Here is a 23,149-nt window from a genome sequence, read left to right as displayed (position 1 = left end):
GGGAAGTCTTTGGAAGGCAGGCTCGGGTCTCATCGCCATCGCAGGCAGGCTGATTCTTTCCCTACATTTCCAGACACCCCCTTGGACTGTGATCCTCGGGCCACAGGTTTGCAGGAAACCTGGGAAATGTAATTACAGTGGAGCTGGCAACTACTGAATTCTGGGTGTTCCTTCCATATAGTCAGCGATGAAGAGTTCGACCACTGGCTGTGCAGAAGTCCCCCCCCCTTTTTTTTAAATTTTATTATGTTATGTTGGTCACCATACAATACATCATTGGTTTTTGATGTGGTGATCCACCATCCATTGTTTTCGTATAACACCCAGTGCTCCATGCAGTACGTGCCCTCCTTAATACCCATCACCGGGCTAACCCATCCCCCTACCCCCCTCCCCTCTGAAACCCTCAGTTTGTTTCTCAGAGTCCATAGTCTCTCATGGTTCGTCTCCCCCCTCCGATTCCCCCCCCCTTTTTCCCCCCCCTCTCCTAAATTCCTCCATGCTATTCCTTATGTTCCACAAATAAGTGAAACCATATGATAATTGACTTTCTCTGCTTGACTTATTTCACTTAGCATAATCTCCTCCAGTCCCATCCATGTTGATGTAAAAGTGGGGTATTCATCTTTTCTGATGGCTGAGTAATATTCCATTGTATATATGGACCACATCTTCTTTCTCCATTCATCTGTTGAAGGGCATCTCGGCTCTTTCCACAGTTTGGCTATTGTGGACATTGCTGCTATGAACATTGGGGTGCATATGGCCCTTCTTTTCACTACATCTGTGTCTTTGGGGTAAATACCCAGGAGTGCAATTGCTGGGTCATAGGGTAGCTCTATTTTTAAATTTTTGAGGCACCTCCACACTGTTTTCCAAAGTGGCTGTACCAACTTGCATTCCCACCAGCAGTGTAAGAGGGTTCCCCTTTCTCCACAACCTCTCCGACATTTGTTGCTTCTTTCCCTGTCCATTTTGGCCATTCTAACTGGAGAAGTCCCCTTTTCAGGGAGGTTCAAGAGAGGTTTCAGAGCAGGTCTGACTAAAAACCAAGGGAGGATTAGACCAGCCATTCTCGGTCTTCTCGGGTATGAGAAGCCTTTTTAAAAATCTAAATATTTGAGGCACCTGGGTGGCTCAGTTGGTTAAGCATCTGGCTCAGGTCAGATTGCAGAGGTGTGGGATTGAGACTGGTGTGGGGCTCCGTGCTCAGCGGGGAGTCTGCTTCTCCCTCTCCCTCTGCTCCTCCCCCTGCTCGTGCTCTAGCTCTCTAAAATACATAAATAAATAAATAAAATCTCAAAAAAAAATCTAAATACTTAGGGAAATGACTGCTCTGGTTATTCTTCTATGACCCATTGACTAAGAATACACAACAGATATGATCATTCAAAAACATTACTTAGTTTACTTACTTAGGCTTTGAATTTTACTCATCACAATGGCATCTACAAAGGATTTGGAAAAAAAGCAATAGCCCATATATGCGTGAGAGATATGTTTTTTTCTTGACCAGTCCTCAGATGAATTCATGGTTTTCACCTGACTCCCCACTCCCTACCCGCCCCCCCGCACACACGATGCCCACTGCCTAGCTGTTGGGAATTTCAGATTAGATGGCTTTCCAGAGGGAATTCTTTTGCACCTCATAGCCTTCCAGGTCTACCTTCAATGACACAGTTGGTGGAATGTCTACACTGGCGTTCTGGAGGTGGAGGGATCAGGTAGGAAAAAGATTTTTGAAACTGGACTCTGTCCATCTGTGGTGGTAGGGGGAGAGCACGACCCATCTGCAGTCCTCGTGCAAGTTTTTCAGCCTGGCGTCACCATGCCGGCTCCCACTGCATTGCCTAGAGAGAGTCCCTGAGCTTTGTTCAGAATGACTTCCTGCTGTTTTTCTCTTCACTGCATGGATTTATTTAAGTCTCAGGGTCACTCCATTCCAGTGTCATCATTGATAAGCTCTCCCATGAGGATCTCCTCTTGCCTGTGTCACCCATGCATGGAGGGCCCCTCCTCCTCTTCAAGAACAAAAGCTCAGTGTGGATTTAATTCTGAAAGTACCAAGAGTTGGAATAGAGAGGCCTCACTGACCCTGTAACTCATGTTGTTGGGAAGACTTTATTTTATTTTTTACATGGAATCATTTGCAAACTTGAATTTCAAAACAAGAAATTCGCTCTTTCTAAAAATGCGAGCGAAATGAATTTGGAGTAGCTCCAGTTGCTTCTCCTACCCCAGTGATGAGTGTGGGTGTTTTATATATCCTGCCATGTGTAGGACTCACACAGACCTTTTAAAGTTAATTAAAAAGCCTTCCATGGGCTGCCAGATCTGGCAGCAGTGTTCCTCTGTAACCTTTTGTATCAGATTAAAAACCTCTGACAATCAGGGATGTTGCCAAATTTCAAATGAAGTGTTCCGAGTAAATTCAATCAGCGGGGCAATTCCGAAGGCTCTGTAGTGACTCCTGTTTTTGGTTCAGCGAGAGCCAGGGGATTGAGAGGGACCGAACCCCTTCTTTTGAAAACCTGCTTACTTGTCTTGCTCTTTTCAGGAGCAACCCCCCTACCCCATACCAACACCCACAATGTTTCCAACTTGTGGAGAGTGCTGCCCGATGTTCTACGGGTGTGTTTTTGACAAAAAGCTTCCCTACCATATGCAGGAGGGTGAACCCTACACACCACATTCCTAATGCCCAGTAGCAGAGCAAACCTTCTGAGCATTTCTGCAGAAAGCGGGTATATTTTGTTTAACACAGTGCTTTCCAGATATGCTTGACCCTACTGCCTATTTTTCCCTAATAACCTTTAACAGCTTCCCAAAGAGCTTACAACATCTCACAAAGGACTGGGTTGAAGGCTCTGTGAAAATGAACCCTCTGACTCATAAATCTTGTAAAGGCCCTGGTTTCCTGTGATAAGCACAGAGGATACATCCCTAGCAGAGCCTACCAGGAGATACTAGGCCAGAGAGGGATGGCTGGTGAGCAGCAGTTTTGAGTTTCCCTGGTTTCTTGCAGGAGACTTGATGTGGCTCGTGGTAATGGAATATTCTGTCTCTTCTGAGAGAGATTTGGTCGGGTTATATAGGACTAAGCCCCTTATGCTCCCAAGATAGATCACCCTAAAACACCACCTCGTATGTATGGTTGCAAAAACTGTCTTTAGCAAACCAACCTCCCGTCAGCCACCACTGGTGCCGTCCTGCTCCTTTGCTCCCCGCGTGTACAGTGTTGAGCAGGCATCCCTCATGTGCGATGGCATCACAACTACGTAAGGAAGACCAGTCCATGCGTGCACCTGCTTAGGTCCTTATGAGGTTTAAGTGGCTCTCAGCTGGAGTGTACCCCCGAACTAGTCCTCTGTGGAGAACATTTTGACCTGTCATTCCTGGCCCCCAAACTCCCCAACTGTCTGGGTCAATAGAGTCTGGAGAACACTGAACACAACTGGAGTTCTTTAGTAAGGGCAGAGTCAGGGTCGGGGGAGGGGGGAACAAGTGCCACTCACAGGGGGGTTTAACTGGAAGAGCGTTTAATGGAGAGCTTATTGATGTAGGAGCTATTGTAGGTAAAGGAAACGATAATTATAAATAATTAACTACAGGCATGCTTAGGCCAGCTCTAGAGAACAGAGAGAACCTTGTGGAAATTTTAACTGTGTACTACCTTTTACCCTCCTCCGACTCACCTTCATATTGGGCAAGAGGAACAACAAAGGGGGGGAAAGATTTCACAAGAATAGCCCAAGGGTTGTAGATAAATTGTGCGAAGAGTCTCCACACCCTGGGGCCCTATATTTAATTGTCAGGTTAGAAGCAAGTAACATGTTACTAGTATTTCAAGTGTAAGTGTTTTGAGAATTATTTACTTACAAATTTTAAAAAGCTTAAGGGCATTCCTTGTATTCTGATATCCTTTCTGAGTGAGAGGCAGGATGAATGAGAGCAGTGAGTTCAGGCAAGGAATGAACACCGTGCCCATGTGATCAGAACTCTGTATGGGTACAGCAGCGCACATTTGTTAAATTAAATAACAACAGTGAAGCCTGGATTCTTAGCTATAGAAAAATGTTGATTTTGATATAAATACCAAAGCGGTCCAGAAGTAGTTTAATCAACTTCAGTAATACAAATTTATATATTTCTAGGTCAAATGCTGGTCATTAATCAATTTCTGAGAAAGTTGATGTGAATCTTGACATTTTACAGATTGAATAGGATCTACGCTTCTTCAGAAGAACTTAATTAAAGTACTCTCAGATTCATTTGTCATGTTGAGACCATTGCTCCTTTCCCATCTCTTTTGAGGGTGTATTATCCTCTCCCTTTTTTCCTTGGAATCATCTGTTAACCTCCTGTGTACCCTCCTCCTCATTTATTTAAAATCGTAGTCCCTATGTCACAGTTTTCATCCTTATTATTCTGGAAGTGAATTAAATGTCCCATGGAGGACCCTGCCCGACTCCCTGGCTGCTCAGTTCTTTGACCTCTTTATGTTCAATGGCTTTCTTTCCCACCCTCTATCAGCTGCTCAATTCCACGGTCAGAATGGACACCATCATCAATGAAAACCACACCATCACCACGTGTACTCCTTGAACATCTGTCTCACTCTGTTCACAACTCCCTACCTTTCCAGCTTATTGCTCAAATACACTCACTGTAACAGTTCCTAAAGTCCCTCACTCCCCCCATATACCACCCTCTTCCCGATCTCAGTTCCCTCTTTATGCTGTACCGATTTAGGTAGATCTCATCATTAAAATCATTCCCTTGTAAATATTCTTAACCACTATTTCCCCCTTTCCTTCAGCCAGTATCATCTGGCAAAACTATTTCCTGGGTGAACCTGATCATTTGGCACCTCCATAAGGGTCAGTTGTGAAATCCATCATTGCTGGAGGAAATCCACAGCTGCTTAAATTATCATGATAAGCTTATGATCCCCAGTCCCAACCAGCCCTTCCACACTGCCCAGCAAGCTTCATCTTCCACCCTTGGAAATCACCATTTTGCACATTTTCTATCTTCCTCAACTTCTGACAATCTCTTTCACCCCCACTCTCCTCTCATTCTTGGTAGAAAACTACTTCACACTTCATGTAGAACGTCTGAACACCGTTGGAAGGGAACTCCCTTAACCTCCGGCCATTGAATTTCAAAATCTACTTGCATCTTAACTCATGGCTCATTTTTCTTCCTTTCACAAGGGGCAAAGTGCCCCCCTCCTTGTATCAAAGGTCAAACCCTCCACTGTCCTCTGGATTCCATCATTCCTGCTTTCTGGGGGAACCTCATTTCATTATTTTTCTTTGTTCTCTCGTGTCTTTAGTCTATCACTTTCACTGCTGGATTCTTCCTAAAAATGGAACTTGAATTAGGCAATGCTCTCCAAGCACAGACAGACACATAAAGACATACCTACCCGCACCCCCAGGCATCCTATCCCTGTCTGGCTCTCATTCTATTTCTTTTCTTTTCTTTTCTGTTTTTTAAACTAACTTCTTAAAATGATGGCCTTCACTCACTGTCTCTGTTTCATTATTTCTTATTTGTTGTTGTTGTTGTTGTAGATATTACTAGGGATCACTAGTATCTGGTTCTCTTTTTCTTTGGCACTTGGAAAGCTTCATTTTCTGGCTTCTTTGCAGTATGAGACCATGTGAATAGTCTAGCCAATGGACCTCCAAAATTTAAGAGTGAGTACATGAGTCTCCATGCTTTCTTCCCCTGCAACAACTACTGAGACAGGTGCATATTATAGATGGTCCAACTTTAGGATGATGGAACCTCTGTCACTCTATGTAATCAAGTGACTATAGCAGAAATCCCTGCTGATCTGCACAGTACATATTACGCAAGCAAGAAATAAAGTCTAATGTGTTAAACCAGTGAAATTCTGGAGTTTATTTTTACAACAGCAATACCTACCTTATAGTAACTAATTCACACTTCAATCCACTCCCCTCTGGCATTTTGCTTGATGACCGTCTACTAAAACTGCTTTTGCTCAGAACGCCAGTGTCTTCCATATTGCTGAACCCAATGAATACTTTTCAATCCTCTCTTAATTGACTTTTCAGTAGCATGCAATATAATCTATCATCTTCCTTCTTGAAATAGTCTACTCCCTTGGCTTTGATAGCACCAGATTATCTTTGGCTGCTCTTTCTTGGTCATTTTTCCTGACTCCTTTTTTTCTTTCTCATCTTTATATTTTGGAGGTCCTCAAAACTCAGCCTTAAAAGTTTCAGCCATACTGGCCTTCTCTCAGTTCTTTGAGAGAACTCTCTCAAGACCTTTGCACTTGTATGTACCTTAGCCAGGAGAAGAGAATGGAAGAGTTAAGGTAGATGAAAGGAAAGGGAAGAGCAGGCCAGACAGATCCCTACCTATACTTTTGATTTCAACTGAACTGCCAGTTCTTCAGAGAGTATGTCTCTCACCTTTCCAGACTAGGTTGGGTCCCCCTAATTATTCTCTCTCATAGTACTCTGTATGTTTCCTTCATGGCATTTACCATCTGTGATTGTAACTATAATTACCTATGCAATTATCTGCCTCTTTCATTAATACATAAGCTTCTTAAGACAAAGGTTGTTTCTATTTTGTCTACCATTGAATTGTTAGCGCCTATCACAGTGCTTGGCTCATAGTAGGTGATCAGTAAATTTTTGTTGAATGAATGCATGACTGGCAATTCTCATCTTTGCTGTTGCACTTTTATGAAATGTAGTCCATTTTTAAAAATCATGGGGAGCAAGAGTATGGTCACATGGTCAGAAATTTCAACTTAATCCTGGAAATCAAATACACCTTCAAATTCTAGGGAGTACATATCTACTTAGGGGGCATAGTTCATGTTCAGCTTAAATAGTTCTTGAAATTGAGCCACTCTTATGGAACAGATGCTTAATAATTCAGATATGTTGTGAGGTTTGCCTTTCAAAGAAAACTGTAGAAATTTAAAGTATAATTCAAAGCATAAAAGTGTATGATTCTCTTCTGAAATTACATTTTTATTTCTACCTAATATGTCTATGATTTTTAAAGTCTGCCAAACTACGCTGAACTCAATGGAATCCATACAGACTAAATGCAGTCTTAATGTCAATTTGCTCACTCAGTTTAATGTGAAAACTTGTACTTCCTTGATTAAACAGCCAAATCAGTCTCCCTCTCACCCCTGTAGAACATTTTGATAAGAAAAAGACTTAATCTGTGAAATTAGTTTGGATGGCTGGATTATATGTATTTGTTGAAGAGATTTGCTGAGTAGCATATTTTCACTTATCCGTCAAATAGCTTTTCAGTAAGGAGCCGACATGAATAAATTAACAATTTTTGATAAGTTCCTCTATCTCGTATGCAGTGAACCTTATTTGCAAATTTAATAGCATAAATTCCCCTTACAAATATTGTAGTGGGAGTCGTGCACAACTGCCTCCTATTTCCACTCAAAAGAAAAAGACATAAATTTCTAACCACATGACCACCTCAGTAGATGCAGAAAAAGTATTTGACAAAATCCAACATCCATCGGTATTAAAAATTCTCAACAACTTGGAAATAGAAGGAAACTTCCTTAGCCAGATAAAGAGGGTAAATGAACACCCTACAGCTAACATCATACTTAATGGTGCAAGATTGAATGCTTTCCCCTAAAGATTGAGAACCAGGCAAGTATTTCTTCTCTTACTACTCCTATTCAACATGTACTTGAAGTCTTAGCTCAGTAAGGCAAGTAAAAGAAATAAAAGGCATCAAGGTTGAAAAGGCAGAAGTAAAACTGTCCTAAAGAGCAGATGGCATGATTTGATGTGTAGAAAATGCTAAGATATGTACAAAAGTTACTGCTATAACTAACAGCTTCAGCAAGCTCACAGGACACACTATCAATATACCAAAATTAACTGCATTTCTATTTATAAGCAATGAACATTCCAAAACATAAAATTAAGAAAACAATCTCATGTACAATAGCCTAAAAAAACAGAAGAAAATACTGAGAAATAAATTTAATAAAAGAGCAGGAATTCTACACAGAAAACTGCAAAACATTGCCGATAGAAATGAAAGAGGATCTTAATAAATGGAGAGATATTGCATGTTTGTGGATTGGAAGACTCAATACTCTTAAGATGGCAATTCTTCCCAAACTGACCTATAAATTTAAGGCAATCCCTCCCCAAATTCCAGCTTGCTATTTTTTTTTGTAGAAATTAACAAGTTTATCCTAAAATTTATATGGAAATGCAAGAGATGCAGAATAGCCAAAATAGTCTTGAGAAAGAAGAACAACGTTGGAGAATTTATACTTCATGATGTCAAAACTTAGTGCAAAGCTAATCAAGACAGGGTGGTACTGGCACAAGGACAGACCTAGGGATCAAAGGAATGGTATAGGGACAATTGGAAAGCCACATGCAAAAGAATGAATCTAGACCCCTACCTCACATCATACACAAAAGTGAACTCAAAATGGGTCATGAACCGAAATGTTAGAGGAAAAACTATAAAACTCTTAAAACAGGAGTAAATCTTTATGACCTTAGGATCAGACTTCTTCAAAGTAAAAACTTTTATACTGCAAAAGATATCATTAAGAGGTGCCTGGGTGGCTCAGTCGGTTAAGCATCTAACACTTGGTTTCAGCTCAGGTCATGATCTCAGGGTCATGGGATTGAGCCCTGCACCAGCTCTGGGCTCAGCGCAGAGTCCGCTTGAGATTTTCTCTCCCTCTTCCTCTGCCCCTTCCCCTGCTTGCGTGTGTGCACAAGCTCTCTCTCTCTCTCTCTCTCTCTCTCAAATAAATAAATAAATAAAATCTTAAAAAAAGACATCATTAAGAAAATGAAAAGACAAGGGATAGACTGGGAAAATATTTTCAAATCATATATCTAATACAGGAATTTTATCTAGAATGTTTTAGGTATTCTTGCAACTCAATAATACAAAATGAAATATAATTTTAAAAACCCAATCTAGGGGCACCTGGGTAGCTCAGTTGGTTAAGCGTCCACCTTCAGCTCAGGTCATGATCTCAGGGTCCTGGGATTGAGCTCTACATCAGGCTTCCTGCTCAGCAGGAAGTCTGATTCTCTCTCTCTCTCCTTCTGCCCCTCCCCACTGCTCATTCTCTTTCTCTCTCTCTCTCTCAAATAAATAAATAAATAAATAAATAAATAAATAAATAAAACCTTTAAAAAACTCTGCAATCTAAAAATGAGCAATGGATATGAGTAGACATTTTTCCAAAGAAGTTATACAAATAGCCAATGAGCATATGAAAAACTGCTCAACATGATTAGCCATCAGGGTAACAACCCAAATGTCCATCATCTGGTGAACGGATAAACAAAGTGTGGTATATCCATACAATAGAATACTATGGGACAATAAAAAGGGGTGAAGTACCAGTACATGCTCCCTCTTGACAACTTCAAAAACAGTATGCTAAACGAAAGAAGCCAGATGTAAAAGATCACATATTGTATGATTCTATTTATGTGAAATGCCCAGAATAGGCAAACCCATGGAGACAAAAAGCAGATTAGTTGTTGCCAGGGGGTGGAGGTGGGGTGGGATGGGGAATTGGGAATGATTGTTAATTGGTCTGGGGTTTATTTTGGGATAATGGAATATTCTGGAATTAGATAGTGGTGATGGCTGCCCAACCCTGAATTTACCAAAAATTGTTGAATTGTACACTAAAAATAGTGAATTTTATGTTACTTAAATTCTACTTCAATAAAAGCATTTAAGAAGTAAAGATAACATTGTAACAATCCCTTCATTACCAGTGCCATTTCTGTGGCAAGTGAAGTCAGTTTTCTATATTAGATCAAACTTTTACGATGCTTTACTTGTGGAATGTTAGTCCATTGTTTATGCGAGCAAACTGATTAGGCAATGGATTTTTCTTTCTTTCTTTGTTGGTTATTTTTTTTCCCATTAAAAACTCAGGAGGAATCTTTTCCAGGGTCAACTGGATTGCATTTGTTATATGATGGTTAAACCCTCAGGCTCTGGGATTTGAGGATCCTGCCTCTATCATTTAGCGGTGTTAATTTGTGACATAATCACTTAAACTTCTCAAATTCTCTTTCATCTTTAAAGTGGAGATAACAATAGAAATGACTTCATGTTTATTGAGAAGGATTAAGTAGGCTTTTTGCAATGCCTGGTCCAGAGTAAGTGCTCAATCAAAATAAACGCAATTTACTCTATGATCTGAGTGCTAGACACACTGATAGAAACCAATAAGCCACTTCCTAATTACAAGGCTTGCTCAAGTTTGTCTAAGGCTGAGCCAGAACTAAGATCTTCTGGCTCTTTGTTCTGTTTTAGTTCAGATTTCAACATTTATAGTGGCTGCCCTATCTGTTCGGGCCCCTACACCCAACCTGATCTTGATTTTGAGTTTCCTGGACTGCTTGTTTGTATAACCATCTCGGGGCCAGCTATTTAGGCTGGGTGCCCCCTCAGAGTTGACTTCCTGCATGTGGGAATGGTTCCAAACCCTCGGAAACTCTGGGTAAAGCCAGAGTGGCTTTGAGGATGGTCTCAGACCTATGGTGTATATGTAACAGGAAGAGCTTTTGCTTTCTTTTGGAAGTGTCTGTCAAATTGTACTTTCTAGTTTGCCATGATGGGAGTCTTCAAAGCTTCAAAATCAGACAGGACCTGTGCCTAAGGAGAAATTTATAGCCTGGATATAAAATGAAGTGGATATCAAAGGGGGCCAAGTGTCCTCTAAAAATAACAAAATCAGAGGACAGGGAGTAATGGTCTTAGAAGCGGTACCTCTAAGACACATTGACAGCAGAATCCAGCTCATCGTTAAATTAGCAGTTTGCAGAGTAGATCCTGTTCCAGCTACCCAGACTCTCAGCACTTCATAAATTAATGTGAACCAGACTCCAAGTCAAAAGCACACACTGACTTCATGAAGGAGAATTTCTGCTATTTGTACCTCTTTGAAAAAGAGTTGTTTCAAAGTGTTAAGTTGCCTACTCTGGTCTTGCCAATATCTTCGTTGTCTTTCCTGTGCGCTTCTCCCCACCTCTCCACCTTTTGCTTTGGTGATTCCTACCTGGCTCCCCCACATGACAAAGTAAAGAGAAGGAGAGAAGCAAGTGAATGTGGTGTAGCCTGCACACTGATTCTCCTCCATCCAAATCTTTCCGTGCTCATTTTAAGAAAAACATTTCTTCCATAATCACCCCCCCAACACCCTTTTGATTTTACTTTGAAGAAGCAGCAGATCTTGCTGGAAGAGCGTTTGTCTTTTATGACCCCAAGTGAAGAGAGTTGAATTTAACACTCTTCCCAGTTCAGGGCATGTGTTCGGGTTATTTCTTATTTGCTACCCCGAACTCTTCTCCCAGCAACCCCCAGCCCCCCCAGCCCCCGCAAATGGAGAATGTCCACCCTTCTCTGCCTTGGGATGTCAACCACTGCAGACTCCATTACCCAAGCTCCTTTGCTACGTGGTTTCTGGTTAGGTTTTCCCGATGAGAGGCACTGGCAGAAGAATGGGGGTGGGGTGGGAGATGTTGGGGTATTTTTTCCCCTATACACTTGCTCCTTAGAGCAGTGTCTGGCGATGGTTGCCTCCCTCCTCGCTGCAGCACCTTTTGGACAGTTCCTAGGTTCCAGCTCCCCTGGGGTTCCCTTAACACTATGTCCTTCCCTTGCCCCTTCTGCCCTAGGGATGCTAATGGCTTCCTGCTATTGCTTTCTGGGGTAGGCAGAATAATGGTCTCCCAAATATGTCCACATCCTAATCCCTGGAACCTGGGAGTGTGTTACCTTACATGGTAAGCAGAATTTTACAGATGCAATTGAAGTTAGGAGCCCCGAGATGAGAGATTATCCTAGATTATCTGGATGGACCCATCTAGTTACATGGGTCCTTGAAGACAGCTGTGGTCAGAAAGAGAGGAGATAATGGAAGCAGGGTCAGAGAGAGGTTAGATGCTGCTGGCTTTAAAGATGGAGAAAAGGGGCCATGAGCCAGGGAATGTGGACAGCTTCTAGAAGCTGGAAAAGGCAAGGAAACAAATTCTTCTTCGATGCCTCCAGAAGGAATGCTGCCCTGCTGACACCTTGATTTTAGCCCATTGAGATTCCATGCCAGTCTTCTGACCTACAGAATTGTAAGGTAACACATTTATGTTGTTTTAAGCTACTAAATCTGTGGTAATTTGTTACAGCAGCAATAGAAAACCAATACACCTTTCTATCTTTTTTTTTACTGAAGAATAATTGACATGCAATATTATATTAGGTTCAGGTGTACAACGTAGTGATTTCGCAATTATATACCTTACAAAATGCTCACCACAATAAGTCTAGTTACCATCTGTCCCTAGACAACATTATTGCAATATTATTGACTACCTTCCTTATGCTGTACTTTTCATCCCCGTGACTTACTTATTTTATAACTGGAAGTTTGTGCCACCTAATCCCTTCATTTATTTTGGCTACCCCCCTCTTCCCCTCCCCTCTGGCAACCACAGGTTTGTTTTCTGTATTTATGAATCTGTTTCTATTTTTCTTTTGATTGTTCATTTGCTTTGTTTTTTAGATTCCACATATAAATGAAATCATACAGTATTTGTCTTCCTCTGTCTGACTTATTTCACTTAGCATAATGCCCTCTAGGTTCATCCAGGTGGTTGCAAATGGCAAGATTTCATTCTTTTTTACCTTCACCCTCCCCACGCCACTGTAAGTAGTCCCTTTATTAACACCCCTTCAGTTAAAACATTTGGAGTGAAATCTGTTTTGCCCTTATAAATGTGCACCCTTGTCTTTCTCTTCTTTCCTTCCTTCCTTCTGCCATTCATCCTCCATGGGCAGTCTCATTCTCTTCTTTCATTATCTCAAATGTTTAACAGGTCTTTATATATGGAGCTAACCTAAGACATACATGGGAATGTATACATTTTAAATTGATATAAACTATCTTCTACTATACATTACATTTTTTTTTGGTTTTTACTTTTCCTCCAAAGCTTTATTTTTCAGAATGATCCATGTGGTTGTCTGCCATCTAGTTTCTTTCTTTTGATTGCTGCATCCTTGAAACATGAGATGCAGTCATCAAAGGACTCAAGTGAAATCAGGAGGCACCTGAAGGACCCTAGGAAGAGAGCAAGTTTCCCCATCTTAGAGGGTGGGGTGAGAGCAGAAAGCAGGGAAATTGGAAGTGGTAGGAGGTAGAAAGAGGTGGAAGGTGAGGAGATATGGCTGGAGAGATGTCCTTGGGAATCTTTTACTATAAATTTGTAAAATGAGTGTGAGAGAGACAATTCGTCAATAACAAGTAGCTTACTGGCATTTCCATTTGGTCCAGTCTCCCTAAATTTCTCTGTGTTTTATCAGCTTACCTTAGACATTTTTCTCTGTTTCCAGGAAGTAAAGCAAAGCAAAGCACAGTGTGTCTCAGCCAGGTCTTAAATTTTGGTGCTAACCACAACCTTACTTACTGTCCTAACACCTGAATATTCATCTCCTCTGTGTAAATTTATGGCCTCTTCAATTCGGAACTATATGTAGATTTAACTCATGCAAATGACTTCTTGTTTGACCCATGATAGTATTTCTTTCTAAATAATTATATTTTCTTCTTAGTGGAAATAGCTTTTTTTTTTTTGCTTTTATTCCTGATTATAAAAGCAGTTCATGGTTATTATACAAGAGCATTATTACAATACAGAAAAGTGTTATTATAATATGGAAAAGAATGAAGATATAAATGTTACTTATTATCCTATCATCTGATTTTAACATTTTTGGTATGTATTATTTCAGCCTTTCTTTCTCATTAATAATGTGCATTCAGTAAATATTTATTATGTAATCTACTGTGCTAGGTGCTGGGATATAATGGAGAGCAAAAATAGACACAATTGCTGCCCTCTGGACCTTGTAATCTAGTGAGAGAGAATTGTATCTAATTATATGATTATTTAACTAATGTCTGCAACAGTTGGGAAGCTTTTGCAGATGTATCAGCCAGCTATTGCCACAGTCATGCTCCATAATAGGTCACCCCAAAACTCAATGGCATGCAGCAGCAAGCACTTATTCTTATGATCACAATTCTGCAGGTCAACTAGAGCAGCGGTGCTTTAGGTGGTGGGTCTGTGAACTGGCAGAAGGAACTCTGCTTTAGGGTGTGGATTAAGCTTAGATCTACTTTATATATATTGATTCTAGTACCAGGCTGAAAGGGAAAGCAGCTACCTGGGGGATGCTTCTCTCATGGTGGATCACTGGAGAGAACAAGAGAGCCAACCAAAGCATGGAGGCACTTGTTGTGCCTTTGCTTTCATCAGGTCTGCTAACATCCCATTGGCCAAAACAAGTCACATGAACAAACCCAAAGTCAAGGGGCAGGGAAGATCACTCTTCCTACTATGAGGACATGGCGAGGGGTTGGATGTCTTATGACAGAGGAATGAAGAATTGGGATCAGTAGTGCAACCTACCACATGACCCACAACCAGAAGTGTTATTTAGATTTTCTTCTCATGGTTAGAATGACTGAAACGTTCTTAAGCCTATCATCCTATTATGATGTCATCCAAAGGCAGGAAGATATGAGTCCTATCTTGTTCTTTCGTAGAAGGCCCACTTCCCATCTCTGTGTCCTTTTACTTCTCATTAGCAGGGGTTGCTTCCCATGCCCATTCTTGATCCAATCACTGGTGGGAGGAATAGAATCGCTGTGATTGACCCATACTAGGAAACATTCACACCCTGGGGCTGAGGAATGGCTTCTGAAATGCAGATGCTTAATATTTGAACAAAAGAGGGGTTACGTTAACATGAATGATGGGGTTAAATGGCAGTTAGGAAGATAGCCAACAGCATCTGCTTCAGTTTCTTACCGAAGATTGTCATAAGGGCTCCAAATGATGGGAGACTACAACAGGAGAGCTTTTATTTGGAGAGGGAAGTCAGGGAGATAAGTATTAAGCTGAAATTTGAAGGATGAGTAAGAATTGCAAAGAGGACAGGTAAGAACATTTCAGGTGGAAAAATATACATGAAAGTTCTATAGTAGAATGAGCTTGGGGGTATGACAGTTTTAAGAAAAGTAGAGTGTGGTAGAAAGCATGATGGGAAACAAGGCTGTAGAGGATAAGAACCATATGATTCAGGGCTTCGCAGATCAAGTTAAAGCTTTTATTCTTCATGCTAAGAGCAATGGAAAGCCACTGAAGAGTTTTAAGCAAGGGAGTGATATAATCAGAACTGAGTTTAAAGGAAGGTCATACTAGCTATAGTGTGGAGACAAATGGAAGAGATGGATGTAAGGAGATCAATTGGGAATTTATTACATAGTTCAGCTGAAAGTAGATAACAGCTTGGCTAGAATGATAGTAGTAGAGATAAAAAGATGTGACTAAATCTGAGAAATATTTAGGAGGCAGAGTTCATAAAACTTAATGATGAATTAGATCTGGGGGTGGTGACAAATGAAGGTCTCAAAGACTATTCCTAGATTTCAGGATTATATAGCTACATCAATGTTGGTACCATTCACTGAGACAGGGACTACAAGAGGAGGTCCAGATTTGAGTAGGAAAACCACAAGTACAGATGGTGACCTTTTGAGATATTGAAAAAGAAATATTGGATTTATGGGTCTGGGATACTATGAGTTATCTGCACATAAATGGTAATTGATGTCAAAGACATTAATAAGGGAGAATAGAAAGTGGGAAGAATAAAGGGTCTAGGAATACGCTTTGAGGAATCCCAGCATTTAATGGGCTATGAGATGGCAAAGGAAGCTGAGAAGGACCAATCAGAGAGGTCAAAGAAAAACCCAAATGTAGAAAGAAGACCGGAAGCCAAGAGAACAAAGTATTTCAATAAAGAGGGAGTGGTGAAGAGAACTGAACAAGTTAAGTTGGATTTGGTAACACTGAGGTCATAGCTCATAAGTAAATTGGCAGTAAATTGAAGTAAATTGCTTCACTGTTTTGGTGAAGCAATGAATGTGGATGGATTGGAGTGGGTTGAGAAGTAGGAGTTGAGAAAATGGAGATGTTGGGTAGAAGAAACCTTTCTCAAGAGTTTGGATTTGAGGGGGACAGAACGTAGAAGTGGGAAGTGCAACTAAAGGAAGGTTGGGACAAAAGTGATTAAGAGAACTCAAAGCTGATGGGAAGTATCCAGTTGAGAGGTTTTATATCCAAGAGAGAGATGGTATAAAAAGACTAAGACTCTTCAGAAAACAGGAAGTAATGGGATCTAAATATCCCATCTACGTATGTATCTTTACGTATTCATGTAGTTAAAACCTATATGTTTTTTTTAAAGATTTTATTAATTTATTTGACAGAGAGAGAGCAGGAGAGCCCAAGCAGGGGGAGTGGCAGAGGGAGAGGGAGAAGCAGGCTCCCCGCTGAGCAGGGAGCCTGACGTGTGTATCGCGATCCCAGGACTCTGGGATCATGACCCAGCCGAAGGCAGTCACTTAACCAACTGAGCCACCCAGGCGCCCCAAAACCTATATGTTTATATGTCTTTTTTTACATGAAGTATTGAAACAATATATATTTGGTTGCAAGAAATAAAATGCCCTACCAACAGAGTATTAAACAATAAAGACATTTAATTAATGTGCATAATACAAAGCTTGGAAGTTGGCAGTTCCGGAGTTGTTTCAATGGCTCACCTCCCATCACCAAACACCTGGGCTAGGTTCATTCTATCTTTTCTATTCTGCCTCTTCAGTGTGTCAGTGATATGTCTTTTCATGGTCTCCAGGTGGCTGCCACAGCTCTAAATATCTCATCCTCATACAACAGCATACCAAGCGGCAGAGATGTGAATAACTAAATTGCTTTCTGTATCTGCCACTCTTTCCATTAGTAAGAAATCTTAACCTGCAGCCATCGACAGACTTCCTCTATATCTGATTGGCCAGACCTGGATCACATGATTACCTCTAGACCAATGGCTAGCATAGGGAAATGAGATTTCCATGATTGGCATAGATCCTTCCTTTTTCGTCCCTGGGACTGAGCACATTCCCACCCAAAAACATCAGGGCAAGAAAGGATGTGCACTAAGTCTGAACTGACATCTCCAAGAGTGGCTACCATCAAGAATGTTTGCCTCAGTTGCTATATTAATTGGTTCATATTTGTGTGTGTATGTGTAATTAAAAAATTAGTTCATACTATTAAAAATTTGCATAATATTGAAAGATGTAATAAAGTTAAAATAAAATAATGTACAATCCAATTAACCCCAAAATAAGCAACTGTAATTAACATTTTAGCATAGAACCTTCAAGGATTTTTCTATGCTTAAAAAAAAGGTTTTTTTCCTCTCTCAAAATTGGGATCTTATTCTGTGTATGACATAGTCTGCTTTTTTTCACATGAAGCGTATTTTTTGAAATGAGACGTTAAAAACTGTAAACTAGATCTTCCTAAATTGTGCACTTCTTTTATGTTTATGGTTGTTCCATATTCTAGCAGTATATGAGCATGCTCATTTTTTCATATCCTTGAAACCTTTGGTATATCAATCCTTGAAATCTGATAGTATCATGAGATAGAAGTGATAGATCAATATAATTTATACTTTTTTGTTTTAGGTGAAAAAAAACATTCCATGAATACATTTGCCATTTGAATTTTTTGTTCTTTGCTTTTGCTTATTTTTCCTGATTAATTTGTGTGAATCTCTATATATACTTAAGGTCATTGATTCTTTGACACACATGTTTTAGGGTTTTTTTTCCAGTTTATTGATGATTTGGGGGCATATGCAGAAATATTTAATTTTTAGATAAATTCATCACGTCTTTTTCTTATGGCTCCTGAGGCAGTATAGCATAGATTTTAATATCTGGGTCTTGGAGTCACAGTCTTGGACTTGAATCCTGGCTCTTTCAATGATCTGACTGCAAAGACTCTTGAGGAAATGACTCAACTTTCTTTTTTTTAAGTGGGCTCCACACCCAGTGTGGAGCCCAATGTAGGGCTCAATCTAATGACTTTGAGATCAAGACCTTAGCTGAAATCAAGAGTCGGACACTTAACTGACTGAGCCACCCAGGCGCCCCCCAAATGACTTAACTTTTCAGACACCTTTTTTCTCTATCTATAAAATAGAGATAATGTCTTCTTCAAAAGACTGTTATGCAAAGTATATGAAAATCACGTACGAAGAGTTTAGTCCAGTGACTGGCACATTAATGCTCAATAAATTTTAGTTATTGTTATAATAATTAATATTAATATTATGATTATAAAGGGCCTTCCCAGTGACATTTTATTAAAATATACACAAGAAAGATTTTCTTGTCTTTAAATGTAAAAATGAAAACAAACATTTATTTAAAACATAATGAGAACACTGAAACAGTTTCACATAAATGAAAATTTGAATTTGGGTAGTACAAATTCAAAGACTAATTTTGGGGGATTTTGAAGTCTTTTAGAAACAATCTACTGGAAATTTATTTCTTTTAAGTATAGGCTCTATTTAATGGTTGAAAGTTATTTTGTGGAGTTATTTATCCTTTATGCAGCCATTCCACCTTTCTCTATTTCCAGTGAATCAAATGAGTTATTGACTGTGGAAGAAATCAAATAGATACTTCTCATATTCATGTTTGGTCTGAAAGTGTTAATTCAAAGACAATCCTAAAGAGGCACCTGACTGGCTCAGTCGGTATAGCATGTAACTCATGAGTTCGAGCCCCACGTTGGACGTAGAGATGCTGGAGTGGTGGGGGGTGGGAGGGATGGGGTGCCTGGGTGATAGACATTGGGGAGGGTATGTGCTATGGTGAGCGCTGTGAATTGTGCAAGACTGTTGAATCACAGATCTGTACCTCTGAAACAAATAATACATTATATGTTAAAAAAAAGAAGAAGAAGAAGAAGATAGCAGGAGGGGAAGAATGAAGGAGGGGAAATCCGAGGGGGAGATGAACCATGAGAGATGATGGACTCTGAAAAACAAACTGAGGGTTCTAGAGGGGAGGGGGGTGGGGGGATGGGTTAGCCTGGTGATGGGTATTAAGGAGGGCACGTTCTGCATGGAGCACTGGGTGTTATACGCAAACAATGAATCATGGATCACTACATCAAAAACTAATGATGTAATGTATGGTGATTAACATAACATAATAATAATAATAATAATAAAAGATTAATTTTGAAGATTTCATGAAAACATGAAGAAACCACATGCCCCTTTCAGTTTTTTCCTTCTGTTTTAGTTAATATTCAGAGGGACGGCCCTGTTCCTAAGGTAAATGACCACAAACGGAGTTATTGATCTTGTCATGGACGATGAAGAGTTTTCTACATATATTTATGTAGAATAGTGATGATTGTGATGTGACGGTAACAGGAATCATTGCTTTGAGAATGCTGACTGTGTATTGAGTCCTTCTGCCGGATGAAGTTGGGCTCCATGGCAACTCAGACAGGGTGGGAGGGTCCCAGAATCCTGTGCTCCTTAGACAGGAAGTATGGTGTGGAGGTTAGAGCAGGGCTCCCCACTGCCTGCTTGTGCCTTCCAGTTGTGCTGCTTGGTAGCTCTGTGACCTTAGGCAAGTTGCCTAACTTCTCTGTACCTTAGTTTCTTTATTTGTATGATCAAGATAAGAGCAGTCCCTAGCCCCGTAAGGGTATTGTGAAGATGCCATGACTTAACAGCTTTAAAGCACTTAGAACAGTACCTGACATAATAAGCAGTCAATAAATATTATTCTTATGCTCCTGCCCTCCTCCATACAACTTCTATCTTGCCCTGTGGCATTTACCTTTAAACTCTAATGTTGAATACAGCTGTAGAAATACCTGGGACTTGTTGATTGTCTTTAGGGAGAGGAAACCCCAGAATCTCTTAAGGTTTCAGGCTCCAATCTGAGTAGAGAAGAAGGATGAAGACGGAAGGGAAGGAGAGTGGAGCGCATTTGCTGTGCATCAAGATGTCAGTGCTGGTACCAGCCCCCCTCTCTCTCTAATGAAGAAAGGCACTCTTTTATTTAGTATACTAAATACAATCTATTTCGGGCATTCACAAGATAGCATTAACATCCATTTATGATATCCACGGGCTCTTGTGTTATGCAGGTATCTCTTGGCATATTTCTTTGTATAACTGAATAATGAAGCACTCATTCAATTTGCAGACCTTCAGGACAGTGTATTGAAGGATTAGCTTAATGTTTCATCAGTGTTTGTTATGAAAAGGACAGATAATGGAAAGATTGCCCTGCTGTCTCATAGCAGAAAACTCTCCAGTGATAGCTGGATGAGGTACAAGCTCATCTGGAAATCCAGGTAATTTTCTGTGCCTTTCTTACTTCCCCTTTCCATGAGAATCCCTTCCATTTCCTTTGTGCTAACTGGGGCAGAGAGGGGCAGGAAATGATCATTAAGCATGGAATTACAATGTCTGGCCTCGATGATGGTCTCTCAGAATTAAATAGCAGCCCTTTAACTAGAGAAGTAGCTACAGGACCAGCCCCAAGAACATCAGGCACTGACACTGTTCCTGTTTTGAAGATGCTTTTTGGTAACACAGTGAAGTTGAAATCTAAAAGGTAATGCAGAGTATTTACTAGTAACCTCAGTATTGAAGTAAGAGGGAAAAATTCAACAGCAGTCTTCCTTTCTTAGGGAAAATGCCAATTTCTTGGCAACTTGGAAAATAATCGTTAGCTTTAATAAAGTACAACATTTTTTTGCTCAACTCATTATGCTTCAGGTAAAATTCTCTTTAAGACTCTGGTTACACCATGCATTTAGAACCAGATTCAAAATAATAACATCCTAGGGCGCCTGGGTGGCTCAGTTGGTTAAGCGACTGCCTTCGGCTCAGGTCATGATCCTGGAGTCCCTGGATCGAGTCCCGCATCGGGCTCCCTGCTCGGCAGGGAGTCTGCTTCTCCCTCTGACCCTCCCCCCTCTCATGTGCTCTCTCTCATTCTCTCTCTCTCAAATAAATAAATAAAATCTTAAAAAAAAAAAAAAAAAAAAAATAATAACATCCTAGATTTGGGTAGATCAGCCTGGTGTCTATTAGCACATGCCACTTGAGGGAATACATTTGCCTTATTGGCAAAGGCAGCACTGAATGTTCCAGGGCCCAGTTGTGGGTTGAGTGGTACTAACGTTCATCTTCATTCAAAGGCAATATGACCTTTTTAACTCAGATATAAGGGGAAAGATGTGGGCTTCTCTTTCTGTGTTTTGGCTGTTCCTTCACGTGGCCCCTTCAGCATGTGACCTCTTCCTGAATGGAGAGTGAATCCTACCCCAAGACGGTTGTGAGGGTAAAATGGACCAGTCCATGTGTGAGCCTGTTGTTTGCTGCCACACATGCTAACTTGTCTTATTCACATTCTTCTTTTATTGTGGTAAAATATATGTGCCATAAAATGTTACCATTTTAACCATTTTTATGTGTGTAATCCAGTGGTATTGACTACATTTACATTTTTTTGGTTTTTTGCTCAAAAGATTTTGTTTCTTTATTTTATTTTAGTGAGAGAGAGAGAGAGAGAGAGAGAGTGTACACACAAGTGTGGGAGGGGAGGGGCAGAGGGAGACGGAGAGAATCTTAAGGAGACTCCACGCTGAGCTTGGAGCCCAACTCAGGGCTCAATCTCATGACCCTGAGATCATGACCTGAGCCAAGACCAAGAGTCAGATGCTTAACTGACTGAGCCATCCAGACGCCCCAACTACACTGACATTGTTGAACAATCATCACCACTACCCATCTCAAGAACTTTTTCATCTTCCTAAACAGAAATCCATACCCATTGAACAATAACTCCCCATTCTTCCCCCTCCTCAGCTCCTGGCAACCACTCTTTAACTTTCGGTCTCTATAAATCTGCCTTTTTTGGAACCTCATATAAATAGAATCATACCATATTTGTCCTTTTGTGTCTAGTTTCTTTAACGGAGTATAATATTTTCGAGGTTCATCCATGTTGTAACATGTATTAGAATTTCTTTCCTTTTTAAGGCTGAATAATATTCCATTGTATTTTGTTTATCCATTCATCTGTTCATGGACATTTGGGTTACATTCTTAAAAGGTTGCATACAGATGACTGGAAAACGTACATTGGGTCCTCCGGAGTAAAGCCCTCAATCTTGGTAGATTGTATTTGCTGTATTCCCTCCCCACTATTATCATGGTCCACTATGGAGTACATTTCACCACCCCATTGATATTGGGCTTTACCACGTGACTTGCTTTGGCCAAGGAAATATGTGCAGAAGTTTCAGTGTGCCTTTCTGAGCCAAGGCCTCAAGAGATATTGCATGTTTCTGTTGGCCATTTTGGGCTTCTGCCATTGCCATAAAAAAAAATACAAAACATGACCTATAAAACCACTGATCCCTTAAGTAGGAGACACATGGAACAGACCTGAACCAACTCACAGCCTGGAGCTAAGGCCAGGCATTCACAGCATTTTCCAACACAACTACAGATAATCCACAGACCTGTGAGTCAGAAATATATGATTATTCTTTTAAGCCACTGAGTTTGGGATTCTTACATAGATTTATTTCAGCAATAGGTGACTAATTCAGGCCTTGCTGAGAGAAGGGGGAAGCTTCTCTCCCATAACTGCAGGGCTCACTGTAGGTTGTGGGTGGGTAGAATTCTCTCCAGGAAAATTTCTTCCTGATCTTGACCCAGCTCAGGACAACCTGACTCTTCTCTGCCCTCAGAGGCAAAGGTGACACTTTGGGATGAGATGGGTACTGGAAGCCCAGGTTCTTTCCTTGCTGTTTCCTCAATTACTGAGGCTCTGGTGGAGATGGTAATCAGCCTATTTAGATTTCAGGGCAGACCTTTTCATTGGCTTCCGCTCCTCCAAGGGCTCTACTCCTTCACTTATTCTGAGCTGAATATTCATCATATGTGAGGCTTTTTTCAGTTTTCTTCTGGATTCTCCATCCTTCAGCTCATGGTCTTCAAGCTTGTCTTTTCTTTAAGGTGACACTGCCTTTAAGGCCACTGTTAAGAGGTCTTCCCAGATAGATGTTGGTGACCAAAGCCATCCAAAGTATCAACCGGGGGGCATGTTGAGGTGGTGTCTGGCAGAGGATAAAATTGC

The sequence above is a fragment of the Neomonachus schauinslandi genome, chromosome X (assembly GCF_002201575.2).
Source record: "Neomonachus schauinslandi chromosome X, ASM220157v2, whole genome shotgun sequence".
Taxonomy (NCBI): Eukaryota; Metazoa; Chordata; class Mammalia; order Carnivora; family Phocidae; genus Neomonachus; species Neomonachus schauinslandi.
The sequence above is the reverse complement of the archived record's forward strand: the minus strand, read 5'-3'. Positions refer to the sequence as shown.